Raw genomic sequence first — 11260 nt, forward strand, 5'->3', positions numbered from 1 at the left:
GTCCCCACTCTGCTCCTAATGTCTGCCCCCAGTGGCCCTCAGTGCCACTCTTTCCCCATCAGTTCCCTAAATTTATTTCATATAAGAGACCTGGAGAAGTTATACATTTCACTGATTTAATACTTCAGCTACCCACAGGTTAAAGCTATGCATGCTTTCTATCCCCTCCAAGAAAAAAAAAATAGATTATTTTATTTTGGTCACAGAAAGCCTGAGTCTTCCATTTATTCCTTCAGCAAATAATTTAAGTGATAGATTTATAGTTATTTACTTATTTGCATTTTCAGTGCATAGCATGTAACTGTCTTCCTCTTCCCATCTACCATCCTTCTCTTAGGTCCTTTATATTGTTGCAGTGTAGGGTAGTCCCCAAAGTCTGCCTTTCATCCCCAGTTGACCACAGGTTACAACTTACTTCGTATTTTAGAGGTTCTTGCCAAACACTGCCAGATTTCCTCCCTTGAATGTTTAAACTTTCCCAGGTTTGCCCAATACAGACAAGAAAGAAAAGAGAATCACTGTTAAATTTCTGTCTACCCACCATGATGTATTTTATTTTAAATTACTGAGAGGTTATTGATCACAATCTAAGAATAAACTGTGTGAAGATTTTCCTACATTACCTTGTAGGTCTGCTGTATCTCATTTCTCCTTAATATGAAAAGAACAAATTATATTCCTCGCTAAATAACCTTGATTCACATCTAATTTTCTCTAGCGCAAGACTTTGTAGAAACCACTAAATGGAGGCTCAGAGGAGTTTCAATCTGGTAACAAAAAGGAATCTTTTTAGCTTTTCAATGCTAAGGAATAGGATCAGCAAATAGAAGATTTTTCTCGAGGTTTCAGTTCTCTGTTCATTTTTATGTTTTTAGAAAATTGCCCCTTTTCTTTCTATCTTTTGCTTCTCTTAATATTCTTTTGGCAGAAAAGTTACAGAAAATTAGGCCTGGTTTTACCCAATTAAAATAGCCATCTTTTGAAATATTGTTTAAAAAAATGTTTAATTTTCCTATCAGGAACCTAGAGTCATATGATAAATTAAAACAAGCCTTTCCTTTTACTTAAGACAGTCCCAAGTTATCAACTTCCCTTTTCCATGAGATAAGTTTGTTTCAATTGTCTTCCCTTGCTTTAAGATGAGGTCGGAACCATCTCAGACCACTGGCAAATAACCTCAAATTTCGATTTGAGGGAATAGGGCTTAAGGGTCTATTTCTTCCATCCCAGAAGGCCCTGAATTCTTAAGGAATCTGCTTTTCCCCCCAGTAACTAGCTTTGCAAAGTAGGGATCTCAAGAAGTGGCAATTCTGATTTCTTAGTCCTGGGACAATTTTGGAAAGACAAAACATAAAATAGAAGCTTCTCTCTGCTTGGCAGAACTGTACCTGGCGAGATTAAGTTACACCACCTCCACCGGCCCTTGACTTTTAAAATGTCTGCGAACTGCTCATGTGTCTATGACTAAAAGGCCAGTGGATACAGAGATACTGCTTTGACTCTTATTTTTCCTAAGAGCCTATCCACGGAGGGAAAACCTCTGGAGTCTCCCAGACTCCTGCAGGAGCCTCAGTTCTGTAGCTCTGCCCCAAAATAGGCCCCAGGCCATGAGTTCTGGCTCTGGAAGCACTAAGGTAGAGCTGCTATCATTCACTGAGGCTTCTGTCTGTGCCTCTGGGTTAAATGGTTTTACTTCATGCACTTACTGTGCTGAACTTGAATTACTGGTGGGTTTTTGATTGGCTGTGTGTTTTTTTTTTTTTTTTTGGAGTTTTCTTCCTCTCTTTTTTTCCCTTATGATATGGGTATGTATCTATATTGTAGTCATTTTACATTTATATTGTGATCATTTTACATTTATACTGTGTTCATTTTAAAACTTACTGGATCTATTGTTGTTGTTGTTCAAGTGGGTACATTTTGTCAGAGATATCTCCGACAACAATATTTTTTCATAAGGTCAAAATCTTCTTCTTCTTCTTCTTTTTTTTTTTTTGACGGAGTCTGGCTCTGTCACCCAGACTGGAGTGCAGTGGTACGATCTCAGGTCATTGCAAACTCCTCCTCCTGGGTTCACTCCATTCTCCTACCTCAGCCTCCTGAGTAGCTGGGACTACAGGCGTCTGCCACCACACCCAGCTAATTTTTTGTGTTTTTAGTGGAGACAGCGTTTCACCGTGTTAGCCAGGATGGTCTCAATCTTCTGACCTCGTGATCAGTCTGCGTCGGCCTCCCAAAGTGCTAGGATTATAGGTGTGAGCCACCATGCCAGGTCCAAGATAAAAATCTTTATACAGTCATGTGTCAATAGGGGCAAATGTTCTGAGAAATGCACTGTTGGATGATTTCGTCATTGTGTGAACATCACAGAGTGTACTTATGCAAACCTAGATGATATAGCCGACTACACACCTAGGCCATATGGTATAGCCTATTGCTCCTAGGCTACAGAGCTGTACAGCAGGTTGCTGAACTGAATACTGTCAGCAATTGCAATAGAGTGGTATTTGTGTATCCAAACATACGAAAGGTACAATAAAAATGTGGTATAAAAGATAAAAATGGGGCCAGGAACAGTGGCACATGACAGTAATTCCAGCACTTGGGAGGCTAAGGTGGGTTGATCGCTTGAGCCCAGGAGTTGTAGACCAACCTGGGCAACATGGTGAAACCCCATCTCTATAAAATACAAAAATTAGCTGGGTGTGGTGGCACACGCCTGTGGTCACAGCTACTCAGGAGGCTGAGATGGGAAGAGGGAGTGAGCCCCAGAGGTCGAGGCTGCAGTGAGCTGAGACTGCGCCATTGCACTCCATTAAAATGGTACACTTGTACTGGGCACTTGCCATGAATGGGTCTTGCAGGACTGGTAGGAGTTGTTCTTGGTGAGTCAGTGAGTGAGTGGTGAGTCAATGTGAAGACGTAGGACATTACTGTACACTACTGTAGATTTTATAAATGCTACATACTTAGGCTACACGAAACATATTTATTTCTTCAATAATAAATTAACCTTAACTTATTGGACTTTTCACTTTGTAAACTTAATTTTAAAAGTTTTGACTCTTTTGTAATAACACTTAAAACACAAACACCTGGCTGGGCATGGTGGTTTATGCCTGTAATCTCAGCACTTTGGGAGGCTGAGGCATGCAGATCACTGGATGTCAAGAGTCTGAGACAAACCTGGCTAACATGGTGAAACCCCATCTCTACTAAAAATAAAAAAAATACAAAAGTTAGGCAGGTGTGGTGGCGGGCACCTATAATCCCAGCTACTAGGAAGCGGAGGCAGGAGAATCACTTGAACCCGGGAGGCAGAGGTTGAAGTGAGCCGAGATCACACCACTGCGCTGCAGCCTCGGTGACAGAGCAAGACTCCGTCTCAAAAATCAAAAACAAACAAACAAAAAAACCACAGACACCTGTAAAGCTGTACAAAAAATATTTTTTCTTTATATTCATATTCCATAAGCTTTTTTCTACTGAAAAGCTTTTTTTTTTTAAACTTTTAAATTTTTTTGTTAAAATGAAGACACAAACACACACATTAGCCTAGGCCTAGACAGGGTCAGGACTGTCAATATCACCATCTTCCACCTCCAAATCTTGTTCCACTGGAAGGTCTTCAGAGGCAATACCAAGCAGGAAGCTGTCATCTCCTATGATAACAATGCCTTCAAGAATCCCTTGTGAGGGCCTGACTGAGGCTGTTTTACAGTTATTTTTTAATAAGTAGAAAGAGTACACTGTAAAATAACAATAAAAAGTATAGTATAGTAAATACATAAACCAGTAACATACTCATTTATTATCATTTTCAAGTATTAGGTACTGTACATAATTGTATGTACTGTATTTTTATACAACTGGCAGAGCAGTAGGTTTGTTTACACCAGCATCACCACAAACATGTGAATAACGCACTGGGCTACGTTACCACAGCCACAATGTCATTAGCTGATCAGACTTTTTCAGCTCCATTATAATCAGTCTTACGGGACCACTGTCATCTATGTGGCTCATTGTTGACCAAAATGTCCTTATGTGGCATGTAACTGTGTTTCTACCTTTAAAGGTCAAGTACTTCATCTTTCCTTCAGTTATATCTGGTTGCTCATCAAGATTTTTAATGCATGTTTATGGTTCAAATAACTATTTCACTTGAGTAATAGTCCAAAGTGTGATGATCTAATATTCATATTCCTAGGCTACTTGACGTAACGCAATTTCTTCTCAAAGTCAATCCATTTGATATAGGACTAGCAATTCTACTGTGCTTAACTATTAGTACTTTTACTTTCTCTTGCCTCATTACGGTGAAATCCGAACTCAAACATAGCCTTTTCAGGCTGTAAAAGGACTAAACTGGAGTACTGTGCTAAGTTGCTAGTGTCAAAGCTACCATTAGAGAAGTTTGAAAGGACTTTCTGGTAATCCAGTGTCACAAATGCTGTATTAAAATCACTGGTGAATGTAGATGGTACACACATGGTATACCAACATTCTTCACTAGACACTGAATGGCACTTCAATCTCATGGCAAAGTTATATTAGGGCAAAATGCCCAACATTTTAGCATAGATACCTGCCAATTGCCTGCTTTCCACTGACCGACAGTCTTATTCCTCTAGCTGATTTGGTGTTCCCAACTGGCATTTCTCTAGCTTCTCCTTGAGCCTACCCATTCTGTAGGGTCCCCTCTGTAGCCACCACCTATGCCTCTCACTTCTGTGTTCTACCTCAAAATACCTTCTCCAGTGCACCCACTCCATCCCTTATTCCTAAATTACCTTCCCACCTTAATCTCAGATCACATTCATCTCCATCTTCTGTTCTCCAGATTCTCTTACTTTCCCCCACCTCAACTCATTCACTACACTCACTACAGTAATTCACTACCCGCAGGATCCAGCCAGCTTTGTGCTCCTAGCTCACAGTCTTTGCTTTTACCACTTCCTACGATGGCCCCTTCCTCTACCATCCCTGTGCTATCCTTTGGTTTCCATCCTTTCTAACTCCTATTCTTAGCTTAACTTTTCTTCCCAGGCTCAACCTCTCTTCTTCCCACACATCTGTGAGATACTCCCATTCTGAGTGGCCCTTGTTTATCTCCACCTCTGGTTGTTCTCAGAAACTATGGACTGGGATCGCTAAGCTGACACATATTTTCCTTGCGCCTTTTATTTTCTTCTATCTTTGAATTCAAATTTTGTTCAGCTTTTAATTAGGCATATGAACCTGTCACACTTACTTCATCTCACCCCTTATTTACTACTTTTCTTTTAAATAAGTTCATTTTAGTAAAGTTTGGGGGAAATCTTAGGACACAACTTAGTTATTTCTCAGAGGATGCTGCTTACTGCGATGGTTGCCATGGGCTGCTATAACAAAATAACACACACTAGGCGGCTCAAACAAAATAACTTTATAATCTCACAGTTCTAGAGGCAAGAAGTCCAAGATTGAGGTGTTATCAGGGTTTCTTCTTTCTGAGGGTTGTGAGGGAGAATCTGTTTCAGGCCTCTCTTCTAGTTTCTGGTAGTTTTCTGACAATCTTTGAAATTCCTTGTGATTGCATCACCAAATCTCTGCCTTCATGTTCACATGGCATTCTCTCTGCATGTGTGTGCATGTTCAAATTTCCATCCCCCCTCCCTTTTTTTTTTCTGAGACGAAGTCTCACTCTTATCCCCAGGTTAGAGTGCAATGGTGTGATCTTGGCTCACTGCAACCTCTGCCTCCCAGGTTCAAGCAATTCTCCTGCCTCAGCATCCTGAGTAGATGGGATTACAGGCCCCTGCCACCACGCCCGGCTAATTTTTGTATTTTTAGTAGAGATGAGGTTTTACCATGTTGGCCAGGCTGGTCTCAAACTCCTGATCTCAGGTGATCTGCCCACCTCGGTCTCCCGAAATCCTGGGATTACAGGCGTGAGCCACTGCACCCAGACAAATTTCCTCTTTTTATTGGGACACCAGTTATATGGAATCAGGGGTTCACTTTACTCCGTATGACTTCAATTTAACTAATTACCTCTTTGATTACTTTATTTCCAAATAAGATCACATTCTGAGGTACTGAGGGTAGGATTTAAACATGAATTTTCAGGGGACAAAATTCAATTCTTAACAGCTACTAACTAGTATTATGGTAAATCACCCTATTCTCAACAAAGAAAGCATAACTGAGGGTAATATGAAGTCACTGCAGTTGTGACAATCTCCTTACTCCAGTATTGATATTCATATCCCTCAGTCAGCTGTCTTGGATTCTGATGTTAGTTAAGCACTTTTGCATCAAATTAACTGGAGATCTCATGGGAATTATTTACCCTTTCAATTCACTCACATATTTTTTTTTTTTTTCTTTATGAGTACAAGTCTATTTGGAGGAGGATCCCATTGGGATAGTGGTATGGTTTGGCTGTGTCCTCACTCAAATTTCATGTTGAATTGTAGCTCCCACAATTCCCACATGTTGTGGGAGGGACCCAGTGGGAGAAAATAGAATCATAAGGGCGGTTTCCCCCATTCTGTTCTCGTGGTAGTAAGTCTCATGAGGTCCAACAATTTTTTTTTTTTTTTTTTTTTTTTGAGACGGTGTCTTGCTCTGTCTCCCAGGTTGGAGTGCAGTGGTGTGATCTCGACTCACTGCATCCTCCGCCTCTTGGGTTCAAGTAATTCTCCTGCCTCAGCCTCCTGAGCAGCTGGGATTACAGGCGTCCACCACCATGCCTGGCTAATTTTTGTATTTTTAGTAAAGACGGGGTTTCACCATGTTGGACAGGCTGGTCTCCAACTCCTGACACCACGTGATCCACCTGCATCAGCCTCCCAAAGTGCTGGGATTATAGTCATGAGCCACTGCGTCCAGCCATATTCTTTATTTTGTTTAATTATCTTGGATTAACTTGAATGTATTCTAGGTGTGTTCAAGTACTAATTGTCACATTAGGGGAAAAAAATCTGTTAAGACTTTTCCAGCAAAAGTCAAAAGAAATTTTAAAAATTAGTTGAACTGGGCAATGTCAGAATTATACCTAAAACAAAGTATTATGCTTTGAACTAGATTACTGGGCCCTGTTAGGCACTCAGCTATCACATTGTACTTCTTTTATTGTGATACTATTCCTTGTTTTACTTTTATCATCTGGCTATCTTCCTAGTTGTGTCTACAGAAGTTATTTCAATTCCTGACACACAGTAGGTATTCAATACATCGTTCTTGTTGGGAAAAACTTGAACAATGTTTCCCTGGACACGATGCCATCCCAGTTGTATTTTAGTGACTGAAGTTAGTACAATCCTGATCATAAACAATTTGGCTGATTCGAATTCAGAAAGGCTGTGATTCCTGGTCCTTATGATTTTGGGGGATGTTGCTTCCCAAACTCAGTAAATATTCAGTAACTCTTAATACAGTAACTGTTAGTATAGCCCTAATCATAACAGTTTGCTAACCTATATTAAATTAAAACATGACTATCTTGGTTAACAGAAAAATAAGTTTATATTCACTACAAAAACATTCTGAATGGGACTTTTGGCTCAAGAGAGGAATTAAGAAAGACTTTAGGATTCAAGGGCGTTACCAGGCCCAGAGCCCCTTCCAGCCTTTGTCTGGTTAAACAAGGAATTTTGTAGTCCTCCCTGTTGTCTTTTTAACATGGCAGGGAAGCTGGCTAATGTGCAGAGGCGTTAGCTTTATTTGGTGAACTCACTCCCTCACTTTGGCACCAGCCTCAGTTCTAAGCAAAGGCAGAAAACTAGGATACAAACGTTAACAGTTTCAAAATGGATCTTAATTTGGGGATTTTTTCAATCAATTAATGTTTGTTTAGCTTCTACAAGGTGAGGATCCATAAGGAAGATAATAGGAAACATCTAATGGAAGCTTGAAGAACCAAAATGAGGAAAGCAGAATTAGGACCGACCCTGTCTGGTGACGCCTCTTCTTCTGGTTTCCATCTGTGCCCCTTCTCAGGAGCCGCTGGAACACAAGCCTCGAGCAGGCAAAGGCTCTTTGGATTTGAAATACAAAACCGTTAAGTGAGCTCAGACCAGGTCGCCTCCCAGCTGTCGCCTGCTTTCTCTAGAGCAGTGATCTGGCAGCTGTTTGGAGAGTCTGAACGCGATAACAGTTTTTGTTTTTCAGCGCATCCGTGTGCTATCTTCTAATGGCCAGAAAAGCCATTAATGTGATGAAAATTCTGAATGATCTGTTTGGCTAGAAAAGCTTTTCACTCCACTTTTAGAATCCAGTCACTTGATTCTAAATCACCACAATGCCATGGAATGTAAAAACTGCTCTCGCTACGTCTAGAGACAGATGCCGCTTCCTCCTCTGGGAACACGGTTCATCTCCACTCTCCGATTTCACGGCTTTTATTTGCCCTCTGGGACGCGCTGACATTGTTCTAAGCACATTTTCTAAGTGATTATGTGAGTGTGGGTGTGTTTTGTTGGACTCGAAGGGAGTCTAATTTCTAGAAGTTCCTTTCAGGAGTCTGCCTTTACTACAAAGTGGATGTATTCGAAAACACAGTAACTCATTGGCAACACAACTTTTCACCTAATTAAGTACAATTCGGTCATAAAAAAAACCATGGGGCCTGCGCAGCTGGCTCTGTGGCTTAGTTGGCTAAAGCGCCTGTCTCGTAAACAGGAGATCCTGGGTTCGAATCCCAGCGGGGCCTTAAAGTAGGTGTGTGTTTTTCTTTCCCCTTTTAATAAAGGCCATCTGTTTTTGTAAATTTATCACAATTTTTAGTCTACAATCCTTAATCACAATATCAGATCCACTGCATAGAGCTTTAGTCTCTCCAGTCTCTCTTCATTCCACCTGCATCCTCAAAGGCTATTAGTTTCTGATGATCTCTCAGACAGTTATGTTGGAATTTCACCAAACTCAGGGGTTCAAGTTCAATCACGGATAAAAAATATCTAAAATAAAATGGTAAAACTTTAAATTCAAAACATTAAAAAATATATTCTTCTGGTTTCTCAAACTCCATGAAACCTTACTTAAATTCCACATGGATGAAAAATGGTTGCAATTTATGGAACATTTACTAAGTTGTACTTTATATATTTTCTCACATACTTTTAATTCCTAGACTATTCACTGAAGTAAACAGTATTATGCCCATTTTACAGATAAAAATGAAGCATCAGAAGGAAATAAACTTGCCCAAATCTTATAACTGATAAATAATCAAGCTAATATTTCAATCCAATATTTCTCAGTTACTTAAGTCAAAGTTACTTAAGTCGAAGTCTTAAGTAACAAATAATATTATTTATAAAAACGAACAGTATCCAGTGTGATTTAGAATAATAGTTCTTAAAATTGTATGGCACATGAACTCATTAGATTATCTAATAAAAACTTTTGTCTATAAACACACAGACACACACACACACACAAACTTATGGACAAATTTTGCATATTCTTTTGAGATTTTCCCTGACCTCCTTAAGTTCTTTGGTGCCCATGTGCCACTGAAAAAAAATCCATGACTTCCATAAATCAATAAACAGTAAATCACAAATGAATGTTCAGAAAAAATAAGCTATTTTAGGGTCAGGGGACATATTTTGTTTCTTGACATTGATTTTTATAGGACTATCACTCCCTTTCCTTGGTTGATTTAAACTGGGTTATTAGAAGCAGATGTCCCAATAGGGGTGTTATGACTCTGAACCAGCATGCCAGTTTCAAAAAGTTGTATTTCTGGATATGAGATCACTGAAGTGAATTCTGAAAAGAATTCTATGTGGTCCATAAACACCTCTTAAAGCTAACCTCAGGTAGTGGAAGATATGCCTTCATCTGTTTTACATGAAGTTACAGAACTCTAGTCATCTCCTCATTCATTCCCAAAATTATTATTTCTTTTTTTCTGTTTTGTTTTGTTTTGTTTTGTTTTGTTTTGAGACGGAGTCTGGCTGTGTCGTCCAGGCTGGAGTGCAGTGGCGCCATCTAGGCTCACTGCAAGCTCCGCCTCCCGGGTTCACGCCATTCTCCTGCCTCAGCCTCCCGAGTAGCTGGGACTACAGGCGCTGGCCACCACTCCCGGCTCATTTTTTGTATTTCACCGTATTAGCCAGGATGGTCTCGATCTCTTGACCTCGTGATCCGCCTGCCTCGGTCTCCCAAAGTGCTGGGATTATGGGCGTGTGCCACGGCACCCGGCCCAAAATTATTAATTCTATGCCTACTCACACTAAGGTGTGGGAAGGTAAGCTGAACAGGCCTGGTATCTATCCCAAAGGAGATAAGAGCTTATTTGGGGATGGGTGAGTGAATATAAGTTATTTATATAATGACAAACATAACATTATGGCTATGAGAAGTGCTACAGAAAAAGAATGACTGTGATTTAGAACATACGGGTGAGATGTTGTTTCATCAGGGAGATAAGAGGAGAGTCTTCAGTTGCAAAGAAAGAGGACAGTATAGGAAAGGCAGACAGAGCATAGGGAAACCCAGGCAGAGGAAGTTAGACAAAGTGCATTGGACTGGAAAAAAGCTGGTATGAGTACAGTGGGAAGGCCATGGGCAAGCAGCCTGAGAGATGGGATGCAGGAGGATAGGACCAAACTGTGTCAGAATTTTAGAGGCCATGCCAAGGAGTTTTAATTTTATTTTAAGAGCAACCAAAATCCATGTGTAATTGAACATAAACACATTTCAAAAATTATGAGTGAAGAAAAAAATATAAAGTTTAAGATGTATTCTCCTATTTACTGTGTTCTTTTTGGAAAATAAATTTAAAATTAACTAGAAAAGCAGATAACCAGTAACATAATCAGAAGTGGAGAAAGTATAAATGTAAGAAATAATTAAAAGGAATTGGCAGCAAGTTTTAGGGGAAAACCCCCCAAATTGAGAAAAGCCTATATCTGCAACCTCAAGGGAGTTATTGCTCACAAATGACTCCTTTTCCAGATGTTTTAAGAGTAAAACCTCAGCAGACAAGTACATCAATGCCTTTGTTTAATTTAATTTTAATAAGAAATAATGCTAACCTCTTTCTCTTTACTTAATGGTGATGAATTCACTAATGTTTTAATGAGAATTTAGTTGTGCTTACTGGGGGTTCTCTGGAAAGTTTAGCTTTCTATTCTGTTTCTTATATAAAGTTCCTAGCTGCCAAAATAAGAGAGGTTGGAGTTAAGTCCTCTAAGGTCTTTTGATCCCCAAGGTGAATTATCTAAGGAGTCTTAAAAGAGCTTTGCAGTCGCCTCACACTCAG

The 11260-nt window shown here is 39.8% G+C and overlaps 1 non-coding gene across 1 annotated transcript; it reads left to right on the plus strand.

Annotated features, from left to right (window-relative positions):
- Positions 1-8624: 8624 nt before the first annotated feature.
- On the plus strand, positions 8625-8698 carry TRNAT-CGU (transfer RNA threonine (anticodon CGU)). The gene has a single exon. It is a non-coding gene; the product is annotated as a tRNA-Thr (tRNA).
- The last annotated feature ends 2562 nt before the right edge of the window (positions 8699-11260 follow it).

The sequence above is a fragment of the Rhinopithecus bieti genome, unplaced genomic scaffold (assembly GCF_001698545.2).
Source record: "Rhinopithecus bieti isolate Rb0 unplaced genomic scaffold, ASM169854v2 scaffold_18466, whole genome shotgun sequence".
NCBI classification, from domain to species: Eukaryota; Metazoa; Chordata; class Mammalia; order Primates; family Cercopithecidae; genus Rhinopithecus; species Rhinopithecus bieti.